Consider the following 13,914-nt stretch of genomic DNA (forward strand, 5'->3'; position numbering starts at 1 on the left):
TCCCTGCTGCTGCAACATGCATTCAGCCATGTCCTGGAATCCCATTAATAAATCTTTTGATGTGGTGATTAGACATGTTTGAAAACAGTGGTTTTGTTTATTTAAACATGGGCTCTGATGCACGCAGACATAGTATCTGCCGTCTTTAGTCATCCAGTTGCTCAATAGCTGTCATAATAGATAGAGAAGATGAGAGCAGAGATGGAGGAAACCATGTTGAAGTTCACTTGCAAATTGTAGCAGAGGATCAGGGAGTTCTAGGAACAGCTTCCCTGCTTGGAGGGAAGGGCAGCAGTGGGGCAGACTGCTCAGCAGGTCTGCCAGTTCCCTTCTCTCATCCTCAGCCTCAGTAGGCAGCACTGTGCTTTCCTTACCAATACTGGCTCCACAAGGACAGTTACACTTGCCTTGGCTTCAGTTTGCACTGCATGATTTTCCATCCTTTGTAGGTGTACTAGTCAGAAGATGTCTGAAAACATCCGTTTTCCTCAAGTAACTAGGACGAGAATATTCGAGCAAGCTGTCACTTGTGTAGACTGGAGGAGATAGAACCAAGCTTGTTGCAGTGTTTGCTCTGGGTTTCAGCCTGGCCTGTAGAGCTGGAAATCAGGCTTCAGTGTATCACGTTTGGCAGGCAGTGTGTTGCTCAGGGACGGCGGGGACAGCCGAGGTGCAATGGAGCAGTGGGCATCCTGCCCTTTCCCAGAGCAGTTATCCAGGCTGAGTGGTTATGGCTGTTCGGCAGCAATAATTAATGAAAGGCCATAAAAGAAAAACCAATTGCTTCCTTCTCTTAAATTCCTAAATGACATCCAGAGTTCAAGAACTTGAAAATCCAATTGCAGGCATGTATTTACTTAGAATGTATGGACTGAGAAGTTAATAACGTATTTTTCTCTAATTCTAGATTGTAAATTAATAGGATAGGAGTTCTAGGAAGTGAGTGACACTATTACTGCTTTGCTGAAGCTTTCTGTAGATAATGACCCTTTTAAAACTAATGCAGTGTTTTCCTTGTTTCTTTCATAAATGGAATGGGCTTCTCTGTGTTTAATTTTTTTTTTTTAAATTGAGGTTTTAAACAAGTAGATTTTTGCAGTACTTCTGAGTCATTTAGATACAGTCAGTCTCTTCAAGTCATGCCAAAATACCAACAAACCTACATTTTAAGCGAACTTCAGGATTCTGAAAAAGGAATTGTGCAGCAGATGTACCAAATGAGCCAATGTCTGTTTTCTTCAGTAAAATGGCACGCAAAGAAGTGAAAGGGAGGGGTTGTAAGGAAAATATATATTTCTCCTTGAGCCTGCCTATCAGCTCCTAAATTCAGGCTTCACTTTCCCATGCAACCACCAACTTGCACTTGGACAGCAGCAAGAAAGTTGTTTCTGTACTTCTTGCTTTCTGTAGCACATTTGACAACGTGCGACACAGTCCTGCATTCAATTTAAGCTGCTTTAATTTTAGCACTGGGCGTTTTGACTGATCTGTTCAGCATTTCCAAAAAGGACCCCAAATCACCCATCAGAGAGGGAGATAAGAACTGAAGAGGCACCTCAGGAGTTCCTCGATCTGTTAGAGGGCAGCTGTCCTTCTGCGCTACTTTTTCTACCAAATTCAGCTGTGCTGCCATCCAGGAGTCCATAAGTGCATGCTTGGTTGCAAGCCAGCCTTCTGCTGCCTAATGGCATTATGTGCAGCCCGGATGTTCTCAGAAATTGCAGAGGATGAGTTGCATACATGGATGCCTGTTAATACAGTAGGAACAACGCTGATGTTATTCTATGTAACTTATTTCATAAAGTTCACTTACTCAAAGGTGAAGCACCAAAGTAGCAAAACAAAAGTGGCTGGTAATTTTATTAATGATCACGGCAGCCATGAGAGAGAAAAATCCGTGTCTGCTGCAATGCTGAACTTACAGTACTCTGAATTTCAAATGCTCTGAAATGTGATTTGATGCAACTCGGTGAAAACTCCTGATAGATTTAAGGCTGTTGGAAAAGGAGGAGGCTGTGGTTCCTCATAGTGGCCCGGTGCATCGCTTCCCTCCAGGATGTGGCACTGTGATGGCTTCAGAGCGCATGGAAAGATGGAAGTTTTAAATTAATGCGTGATTAATTTCTGTACTGTCATCTTTCTTTTTCAAACCTTTAATTCATCCGCCAGCTTTATCACCAGTAATAGTGGGAAAACGCTTGGCTGAAGGAAATGTGAATCTAAGATTATGACTGGTGCTGTTGGGTGATTTCAGCACTTTGCAAATCGTGTTGTCAGCCTTCTTTTTACGGTCTGAGTGCTGAGAATGTAGGCAGCTGCTTTGTGCTGGTGGGCCTGTCCTCCTTGCTTACAGTTAATCTGCATTTCTACCTCCGTCTCACTTTTAATTGTCTGAGGTTATGTTCTAACAACGGCTGAATTGCCATTTGTGGGACTCTACAACACAGCTCCTAAGTTTCACAATAAATATACCTTTGAGGCTTCTGGCTAGCTAAAAATAGACATTTTTTTTTTCTTTCTTAACCATATTTAGAACAGAGATCTGGACATACACTTGTTTATGAAGGTGAAAGTGGAGCTTTCCAAGCAGCTGTGCTTATGAACTCCTCCCCCACGTGAGGTACGAGGATCTGTAGGCATGAGGAAGCAGCCAAGTCATGAGGACATCACAGATGTGGTCATACAAATTAAGCAAAGGCTGAAAGTGTTCGTGGTTTGTTTTATATGGTAGAATTATCAAAGGTCATATCCACATGCGACTATAATTCTTCACTTTTCTTAAAGGCAAATTTTGAGACGTTAATGGTAACTAACAAAATCAGTTCAGAAATGGGTGAAGCTTGTCTCTTTTTTTTACTCCAAACAAACAAGAAAAAAGAAAACATAACGGGAAAAAAAAAAAAGCCCAAGAAGCTTTAAACAGAAGCAGATGTGCATCCTCAGAAAGGTTTTGACAAGTGAAGAGAGTACAAGCAATGTGAGGAAAAGACGGATCAGCAAAGGCAGCTATGTGTGCAGAGGAACAAACAGGGATGAAGGAGAATTGCCAAGTGTTGAGCTGTTTGGAGACCTTGTGAAGTATAACAGGTTTTTTTTTCAGCTGTATGACTTACAAAAAATAAAAAAAAATAAGGTGGTGAGGGGGGAGAGGGCAGAAGAGATGCTGATGAGACTATGAAAAGTACCCTCCAGACACACAAACCCAAATGTGTGCTTTTTCGCTTTTTCTTGTCTTTTCAATAAAATGGTGCTGACAGTGGGATTCTAAGTGCTGTGGAATCCACCAGGAGAGCATGAAGCAGAGCACAAAGCAGCCCCATAAGAATCAACACGCAATTTCCTTTTTCAGTAGAGGAGATAATTATTTTGTTGGGAAATATTAGAGCAAACATTTTACTACAGTTAAGAAGGGAGATAAGAATGAGGTATAAACTGGAGGAAAGGGATGGTGTTGGAACCTGGAAACACTGAAGGATTGTGTTGGCATACAAACAGGTGGGTATGACTGACAACAAGTAACTTGGAAACTGCAGTGTGCTTCCCAGCTGATGTTTCTGTGACCAACTTTCTTGGAACAGCCCTCTGGGAGGAGGTGTGTGGCTGAAGCTCAAGGCTCTCCTAAGGGAATGTGTGACCTGTTTGTGACAGAAGCTGCATGGCTGAGGGGCAGGGCTGTGCTCTGGTGAGCCCCTTGCAGCCCTGTCCCATGCCATGCTTGATCTGGCAGCTCCAGCACTGGTGTGTGTTGCCATTTCAGACTCCTCTTTGATAACGATGACAGGCAGCCACCAACCTATTGATACCCTGTTGGTATAACTCATTCCAGCTCAGCAAACAGGGAACCCCCTTTGATAAACATTTATTCCTGGAGAACATAAGCAGAGCTGGCAGGCACCTACCTTCAAGTCAGTTTTAAAACATAAAATGAAAATCAAAGATCGCTGATAGGCAGGGCATTATTCCTACACGGGTAATGCTGAAAGGAGATCCACGTGCCTGTGTGCAGGTATGCCATCCCCGCTGCTCCTGCAGCTGTGTGACTAATAACATTCACTTGAGGCAGATGTAATTGGACAGGCTCTTTTGTCTCATCTCCTGTTCTTTCCCTACTGTTACGATTTAGCGACGTGCTGACTTGCAGGAGGTAAGCAAGGCTGCCATTCTTTCAAGCTTCAGTTTTTACTGTGCTCAGATCTGTTTCACCCTGGTGTACATCCTTCATGAGATGCTCTGGGATGTCAGATCCCAGAGGTAGAACTGGCACCTGTAGAACCTAGGCTGTGCAGTCAGTTTGTGCTGAGGATCTCTACCATCAGTGCCGTGGCATTGTTCTGCACTCCCAGGTTGACCTGGTGGCTGTAGAAGCTCTTCATGGCATGGCAAGCAGCAGTTTCACAGTGTGGACCACAGCTTTTTGCCTTTCTTGAAACACTGTGCATAAACAGGTGAGATCATACAAAAGTAGTAAAGGAAAAGGTCACAAGAAATTCAAATTTGGAAGTGTGCCTGCTAGGCGGAGAATTAAAGAGCTTAGTTTAGAAACAGTTAGAGGCTGACCTGATCATCTATACAGTGAAAAGTTATTAAAATGAAAAGAGCTTTTCATTTCTATCAGGTAAATTCATAACACAACGAAGAGGGGATGCTAGAAAAAATTAAATGAAGAATGCAGCAACCATGAAGGTGATTAGTTCTGATGCCTTCTAAAAGTCAGCCCTTGCTGAACCAGAAAGCACCGGTAGGAGAAGGGGGCTGGCTGCCTTCTGGGATAGAGCATCTGTCCAGTGCATGAAGAGGGGATGGGATGCATTGTGGCCATCATCAATCTGCAACCCCAGTGTGTGCACGTTGTGCCCTCTACCATGGGGCTCTTATTTGATAGTCAGGAGATGCTTTGCATGTATACAGAACCGTTTTGGGGGGCAGTTCATAGACAGGAGACAGCAGCATCCAGAGCCCCCCTGCACCACTCCTTGGGCTGGGGCCAGTGCATCACAGCATGCCTGCATTCAGCCAGGCTGAAACACAATAGGATGGGAACATCCTGCCCAGCCTCTCCTGAAAGCACGGAGCCTCTGGTGCTGCGGGGAGCCGGCCATGGAGGAAGTCTTTTAATGGGGAAATAGTCCTGGGGATTTTCATGTACGATTAAACAAAATTCAATAATTTTTTTTTTAACACTTGAGAGTATTTTGCCTGGGTCCCTGACCACCTGCTGAAGTTTTTTACACTCTGGCAAACATTTAAATGTGGAAATGATTTTTCTTGTTTTTCCAAGGACTGTACTATGCACGCTGAATGATAAAAACCGTTTATACAAATAAGAAAAAATCACTGGTGTGATGGAAATACTGGAGTGTCCTCGTTATCATTAAGCAGGATGTTTTCCTCCTCACCAGGTAGATGAGGCAGAAATTCAGTTCATTACTGGGAATAGGACAGAACAATGTACAGGAGCATTAGAATGAAATGCAGTTCCTTCGCCATGGGCCTTGCTGAGAACCTGGGGATGTCTTTGTGAAGGCTCCTGGTACTATTAAAACCCTTATGCTATGCTCTCTGTTTACAAAATAAGGTTTATACTCACTTTTAATTTGTAAAACCAGAGGAAAAACGTGAGCTTGGCAAAGCCTTTTGAACTGCTGAATCAAGGAGTAGCTGCTTGCAAAGAGGGATTAAACCTTTTAATCCCTTTGTGTAAGAGAATATGGTGTTTAATGTGGTAGGCACGCTGGCAAAATTAATTTTCATGTTTTCTCAAGCACGAGACTTTAGTTCTGTCTTTGTTTCCTGATGCTGCATATCTCACAGGTCCTTTAACCTATGCAACACACTTTATATTAACTTCGAAGTTTTGAAGAAAATTTGCAAATAAAATGCAGCTTTGGAATTAAATCAGGAGGAGGTGGCATGGCTGTTAGGGATGGCCTGGGTGTACTGCAGAGTGGTTTTAGAGCCTCATGGAATCCTAAAGTTTGGAAAAGACCTCTAAGATCATCCAGCCCAACCCCACCCCACCATGTCCACTGCCCACATCCCTCAGTGCCACATCTCCATGGTTCTGGAACACCTCCAGGCACGGTGACCCCCACCACCTCCCTGGGCAGCCTGTGCCAATGCGTCACTGCTCTTTTTGAGAAGAAATTTTTCCTGATATCTAATCTGCATGGCAGTGTTCACCTGAGCACAGGAGAGAGAAGGCCTGGATTTGGGCACTGAGTTTTGTGTATGATTAAACAGATGCTATAGGTGTGTGTTTAAAAGCCCTTAAGTGAATGTTGTGTAAATGGTGATAATTGGAGGCAGTCTCTTTGCAGTCCTTTCTCAAGCTAAATAAGGTCCAAGGCCAAAGGCCCAAATGTTTAATTGTATTAAACACAGAGGCTGGAAAATTTATTAACTCAGAAAGCGTGTATTACCAAGTTAATTGGAAGTGCCTTTAAGCTATTACCAGGTGGAAATTTGACTTTAGGTTTCAATTTTAAATTAAAGCCAAGTAGAAAACCATTCTGTCAGGTTGCTGGAAGCGCTGCAATGAGAGCAGAATCTCTGCTCGTTCTTTTCTTCTGCTCCTTATAATGCTTGGTGTAAATCTGAGGAACTGCAAATGAAAGCTACACCTAAAGGCAGGGGTCTGCCAGGCTTTTCCTGGGCGCGTGGGGAACTGCATGCACAGATTGTGACTGCTGTGGGGAAACTTGGAGCAGAGGAGGGGGCATGAGGAGGGCCTTAGGATGCAGAAGAATGCTTTTCTGGGCTGCTTTTCTTCTTTGTTTTTAATCAGCGCTCTTCAGTCAGATGTAGGACAGTTCCCTGCTTCTTCATATTTTTCTTGTCTAGTTGTTATTTCAGTTGTTGGAAGCAGTTGTAAGAATGGTGTCAGAGTAGAGAGGTTGATTTATTTTTTTTTTCCCCCTTTGCTGGCACAAACACATTAAGATCCATGGACAAGAGTCAATCACAGCACAGGGATTAGCCAGAGTTAAGGATTTTCTTACTAAGATGTAAAGCAGCTCACACTGATAGCCAGCCAGGCACTTTTAAGAAAGACATTCCCTTCTCTTTCAAGGCTGTTGTAATTGCAGACAACGTACCACCCTGCACATGAAATCAGGAGGCACCCTGCAGACGGTGCTGGGGGGAGAATTTACCTCCCTGTCCACATTCAGGTCTGAGCTGCCCATCTGAAGCTCTTCTACAAATAAATCGGCACCCAAAGCGTGCAGCACTGCTGAGTGACTTGCACAGCATCCGTGTGTGATGGATGACTGAGACAATTCCGTTTCGGTATCAATGTCAGCTAATTTTAGGTGTTTAAGCTCTTTCAACAATTTCCATGATTCATAAAGAGACAGAATTAGAAATTTGCTGAAGTGCAACACTATAATGACAGGCTGTTGCTGTAGTTTATTAATATCCAGTAATCGTGGCCTTAACACTTGAGTGAACTAACTGCTCTTAGCTGCTATTTCTGTGGAATAAGCATGTTTCTCCAAACATCAGCATTTCACAGTGGGCACAGCTTCCAGTGGTGCAGGACAGTTTTATGTACAACCAGGTCAGACACCTGACCAGAGGGAAATGCACCGGGCCTTATATCGCTTTAAGGAGTCGTTTTTAAACAGTCAATTTTCACTAAAAGGCTGTTCTGTAATTTATACTGGATTGAGAATCACAGAATCATTAAGGTTGGAAAGACCACTAAAATCATCTGGTCCAACCATCAGCCTGTGCCTGGGACTACTCTAGACTGCATCCTTCAATGTCACATCTCTGTGGGTCTTGAACACCTCCTGGGATGGTGACCCCACCACCTTCCTGGGCAGCCTGTGCCACTGCCTCACTGCTCTTTCACAGAAGGAATTTTCCTGATGTCCAACCTGATTGAGTGAACATAAATCCTCTAAATGCAAAAAGGAAAAGAAGGCTTGACAAAGTTTGGATATAAAGATGTCAGCATGCGTGTCAGCCCCTTTAGTAAAGAGAAAGTGAGAAAGTGTCTTCTAGAAATTGTCAGTAGCACCCATTACTGGGAAGGCGAAGACACAGGAGTCAAACACATTAAGAGTTGGTGAGCTGAGATCATGGTAAATACTGATCACATTACACATGTGTCCTGGCCTTGCATTCTCCTCAATTAAACTTTTTTACAATTTTTTTACAGTTTTTACAATTAAACGAAGCACAATGCGTTTCTCCCTGAAATGATGACCTGGCATCTTAGTTCACGGCACTTCCTCCAGTGGGTGGGGAAAAGCACAGCCTCTGCTGGATGACCACTTCTCTTATTTTTAATGTAATTTTTCTTCTGAAAGTTACGGAGGTCATTGAGCATGTTAAAAGATCTACTGCTTTGAGATTAATATGTTAATCTTTCACTTTATTTGGTTTCATTTTGTTTGAACTCCAAGCTATCTAAGAGTAACTGCATGGAAGTCTGGTAATGAAGGTGAGGAGAAAGGCAACTTGCTTGGAGATAATCTTTGTAGATTTGATTATTACAGACAAACACACTTAAAGCTGGAAAAGTCAACCACCGAAATTGGATTGAAATAGTAGAATCATTTCTCCTGGCTGTTGGGCATCTTTTAAGCATTAAAGCCTAACAAGATGATGAAGTGAGAGGAAGATATGCAGGTTGTGTTAAACAGCCTTCTGTATTTCAGAGCAGTGTGGGAGGTGTATTGGGTTTGGAATGTTGGCTTCTGAGTTTGGGATGAGGCTGAATGTTGTTCAAAGGGGATGAGGAAAAGGTTGTGACTCGGAGAAATTTGCATATGCCACATGTGAGTTTGTACATAGGTTGCTCCAAAAGTAATGCCTCCTATTTGTTTCTGTGAAAACTACAACAGGTAAAAAGCACAAGAACACTACTTGACAGAGCAAATTCTCAACTACATAATACTATTTTTCAACATAGTTGCCATCATTAACTATGTATATTCACCAGCAGTGTTACACACAGCTTGTTTGCTGTGCTCATAAGGATCTGCACTAGCAGAGATGACCCACTGTCATGGCTACCACTGCTGAAAGGCACCCCAACCTCTTTCTATGCTCACATCAGCTGCTTGGTCTCCATAAATGCTTAGTAAACATTGGTGAATGTCAGTGGGTGCCATTATTTCCCCATGGAGGAATTCAGTGATATACCTTTGCTTCATCTTTGTCTCCATGTCAGATGCCATTCTGTCAGGCTGCCCCTCTGCTGCCATCTGTGACATGGCAATAACATGTAATAGGATATTGGTGGGAAGGTTCAACCTCGACTGCCATACTGCCTCTTACGTCGTGGGCCAACATAATAAGATAGAAGGCAATACTTTCAGAGCAGCCATTGTATGTTTGCATGTATTTAGTAAGTACCTTTTACTAAGCAAAATAGGGCAAACTTTTCAATAACCACAAAGGAACAGGAATGCTTAAGTGGTGGTAGGTATATTGGAAGGAAGGTGTGAGGATGGCTGGAGAGCCTGGTGGTTTGCATCCTGCCTTGCTGGAGGTGCTTAGGAGAGAAAGAATAGAGTGAGTTTCTCCAGAGTGTCTGTTTAGTGGGCTTCTGTCTCTGCACAGGTATCAGTCATCCAGGATCACAAAGAAAGGGGGGAAGAGATATCCTTGTTACGTGCCATTCTGTCTTCTAGGCCACTTTGTTTCCTCTTAGAAGTTAGTTGTGAGCATGGGAAAGTCCTTGTCATCCTTGGTTTCTTCCCAGTGTTGTACAAGTGGAACCACATCATCATTTTTAACATATGCAACCTGACAGCAGCCGTGTGAAAGCAGCAGGTGTGTTTAATGGTGGAGGCTGAGGCACAGCTGTGATGGGGAAGGTGAAAGGCAGGGATTTCAACCTGAATCTCACAATTTCCAGGATAAAAAAAAAAAGCATTCCTGTAACCTTTTCCTGCTCGTGTCAGTAACTTCTTCTTCTAATTCATTTGGCCCAGGCACCTAAATAAGGTTCCTCACGTATGCCTACTGTATGTGCTTATCTAGTTATCTCCTGTCACAGCCTTTTTTCTTGCACGGAAGAGGCTATTTTCAATCTTAATTGAGCCCAAGTCACAGAAGCTTTCTGATGAAAGCGCAGGCTCCCCCCTCCTACAAAGCAGCTCTTGTTTTCGGTTGCCCTGTTCCACCAGGAGCAGTGGGCACTTGCAGCTGGAGGACAGAGCGATTTTTCTTTCAAATCTCTCGCAGCAGGTGAGTGCACGTAGAGCACTTAATTGCAGAGAAGTGTTTAATAATTCATTTTTCTCAAACCTGTGTGTGACTTTGTGGAGAAACAGCGTGCACAAGAACAGGAGGAGTACTGTGATTGCCAGTTTGAATTACAATTTTTGGATGAGGTGCGTTTGATGTGGGTGCTAAATACTGAAAAAGCTTCAGGATTCAATTTCATTTTCCCCTTTATTTTAAGGAACCGTCTGATGATGTGTCTTTGAAATAAACATGTTAATATTTTTGTGTAAGTAGCATATTTATGTTGGCATATCTTACATTTCAGCCACTTGAAATGCTTTGGCTATTACAAGATTACAAGGAAATCTCTGTTATGCGACTGGTCTGTGCTTAATGCGTAGCAAAATAGAAGAGGCTGTGCTAAATATATATGACCCAGGAGCATTTTTCAAGGCTCTGGCTGATGTTTCAGTTGGGTGATGCAAATCACATAGAACTGCAAGAAGATCATGGCTCACATAACAGTCACCGGCCAGTTTAGTGGGAGGGAGCTGCACCTCTGTGCTTTGGCCTTGAGGGGTATCTGCCTTTTCTCTTGGGAAGGTGAGGAGCTGTGCTGCCTGTGGGAACTTGTGACGTTTAAGTGGCTCTGAACTGGTTTGATTTTTTTATTTTTTTTATTTTTTAAGAAAAAAAATGAAGAAGGAAAAAGAAAAAGGATTGAAACATTACTACTCCTGGTAGGGCAAATTTTAAGATAGCTGCTGAGATGGGTTTCTGATTTATAACAATTGTTTTGCAACAAGCAAATCATCTAGAATAGCAGAGAATGATGGTGATTTTTTTATATATATAACAGGAGTGAGAGAGATGGATTTTTGTGGTTGGCTCTCTTGCTGCCAGGTGCCCTGCAGGAAGGCTGTGCCAGGAGCTGGGCAGTAGGGCACAGTCTGTGCTTGCAGGCCGTAGGCCCCCCAGCTCCCTATGCTTTGCTGGTGGCACTGACCAGCAGCCTGACTGCCTGCTGCATGCCTCATGTCCACTGGTGCATCTTGCTCTGCCTCTCTGCACCCACATTCTTGCAGCTCTCTTAAACGTGACTCAAGGGAACATTTCCTGTGAGAGCTTCACAGGGCTCTGCCCGAGCCCACTGCTGTTACCTGGTGTGCTGAAGCAGGCTCGTATGTGCATAACCTCTGATAGCTTCTCTTCCATGCCGTGAGACCCTCCTTGTGATTTCCTTTATAGGATTATCCAGAAATCTTTCCTTGCTGAAAAAAGCAAGTGACTTTTTCAGCAGAACTGGCTGTGGAAGGAAAGTCCTTTTCTTTGAAATGTTTTTTTCCCCTCAATGGAGGGGCATGTCTGAACTAGTCATCCCTCAGCCTCCAGCCAAATAAGATTCCGGCTTTTGTAAGAAAATGCCCTATTTTTCGTGGTGTTCCACCTCAGAACCATTCTTTCCATAAGCTCTATAGCATAATGTAGTTTTGAGCAAAGACCAAACAGGGAAAGGTTCAGCTGCAAAGCTGAAAGTTTTCCCTTTGCTCCTGCTTGAAGCTTATGAGTAAACAGAAACGATGATAGCAGTAATTTCTTCTCCTGGTGTAGTGGGAACTTGGTTATGAAGTGAAGAGCAAGAATTCATTTAGAGGGTGAGGATGGAGAATGCTCCAGGGATCTTTGCCAAGCAGAGAGGCCAGGGAGAGAGGCTGGGCTGTTTGGAGCTGTCAGATGACAAATACACAAGTCTGGAGCTGTTACTCCATGTGATGATGGAGTAAGCAGAAGTGGGTGTGATGGGAAAGCAGCCACATCTCCCTGCTGTCACCCAGGTATCACTCTGGAGATTCTCTCTCCGTTAGTCTCAGGCAAGCAATCTTTTTGTTGAAAATTTGAAGAAAAAAGATTATGTATTTTTTGGTATCATTAAGGAAAAGTGAGGCTTTTACTACAGAAGGCACTTCAGAACCTTATATCTTTTTTGTAGTTTGTTTGAACAACAAACATTAAACTTCAAACTTGGCACACACATAATCATATGTGAAGACTTCGGTCACGGTGAATTTAAGACGGAAACAAGAGAATGACTCTGTTACTGATTAAATATTGTATTTTCAGTATATCCTTATATTTTTGTGTTTCCAGGGCTAGTCTAAGAGTGCAGACTTTCAAAACAGGTTAAAAGAAGGCTGCTTGCACCACCACATGTCCGTGTCCTTAGTGGGTACTGCTGCCCTCGGGACATGGTTGTGGTGATGCATCCCCAGCAGCACGCTTGGGGTTGGTGGCTGGAAAGCAGCTCTGGAGATCATCATGGCCACAGAGTCTAGGAATCTCATGGAAGGTCTGTCACACTTCTGTTAGCTCTCACGGAGAGAAATGTTGGGAGTTGCTGTTAAAGTTACCGGTAGCTATAAAAATATGTATGCCCGTGCCCAGCTGTTGTCCTGGGGCCAGAACTTGGAATTTTAGGGTTGTTTAATTAGTGCTTTCATTTAAAACTTCGGGGCATACAAACATTTAAAATTGCTTTGTAGAAATTCCCTTTCCCAGGCTGCGTGAGAGCGTGGTTTATGTACAGGTATGCTTCTGTGACCAGTCTCGGTGGATTTAGATGGTTTGCAGAAATGAGAGTTGCTCAATTAAATGTGCAGGAGAAAAAGATTCATTAGAACAGTGTAAATTCAAGCTGAACAAGACAGGGGGTTTTTAAGGTTTTACTGCCTGCGAACATTCTGTTTCCTTTTGTTCCGGTTTTTAATAGTATTGATTTTTTTAAAATGTACAGAAGTAAAGTAAGTCCTTGGTGTATGAACTGGGGAGTTGGTGTACACTGAGAGGTGTAATTGCATTGTATTCTTCAAGGACAGAAGTTTTGGATTCTGCTTTATTTGTCATTTGAAAAATTTAGACTATTTTACTAAGATCACAGAGTAAATACCAGAAAATCAAAAGAACAAATCAAGTGCAGAAATGCAATACAAGGCATCAGCTCAGCACACTGCATTGCAAAGCAGTCAATCACACTGCAATCACCAGCTGCCTGAACAGTAAATTAACATTTCACTGGGATAGATGAGAGGTGAATAAACACAGATATATGTAAATATAAACTAAGTAGAAATAGACGTGATTATAAATGAGTAAATATGGGAAATCAGCCTCAGTTAAGCAAGCACACTTAATAATTGCTTGCTGTTAGTGTCAGGATAGTGTGCCAAGGACTGCTGATGGTGGCCATTGCATCTTAAAAGGCTTCTTTTTCTGGGATTTGAGCTATTTTCTTTGCTCAGTCCTAAAGGCTCTCTTCACCGAGGATGAGTACCACTCAGTACGCCTCAGTACCTGTGGTCGAGGTCAGCATTTTAATCTCCTTACCATAAGGAAAAAATACGTTTAAACAATGTTTTCTCTTGGGGTCACTGAACCCACCTGGATCTTGAAAACTCAGTCTTTGGTTCATGGAAAGCTTAATGTTAAAACCCCCTGCGTTTGGGTTTGCAGATGTCCCCATCTCCCTCAAGGCCACCCTCGTGGCTGCGTCAAGAGCAGGAAGGTGAGGAGCTGCGGTCAGCACATACTGCTGTCTTCTCTGTGCTGTTTCTAGGCCAGGTTCATCTCTGAAGTGGTTAATCAGAATTATATGCTATATTTCATATTTGGCCTCATGGTGACCTTTGCCTGAGTGACATCGTGGCTGTGCTCTGCAAACCCTCTGCATGGGGTTAA

General features: G+C 43.1%; 1 protein-coding gene across 8 annotated transcripts in view; it reads left to right on the forward strand.

The window, feature by feature from the left end:
* The window catches only part of PTPRF (protein tyrosine phosphatase receptor type F), a 342,455-nt gene that overhangs the window by 154,050 nt on the left and 174,491 nt on the right, over positions 1 to 13,914 (forward strand). The window lies entirely within an intron of this gene.

Source organism: Lagopus leucura, unplaced genomic scaffold (genome assembly GCF_019238085.1).
Source record: "Lagopus leucura isolate 7727_CA_CO unplaced genomic scaffold, USGS_WTPT01 Super-Scaffold_100009, whole genome shotgun sequence".
Classification (NCBI taxonomy): Eukaryota; Metazoa; Chordata; class Aves; order Galliformes; family Phasianidae; genus Lagopus; species Lagopus leucura.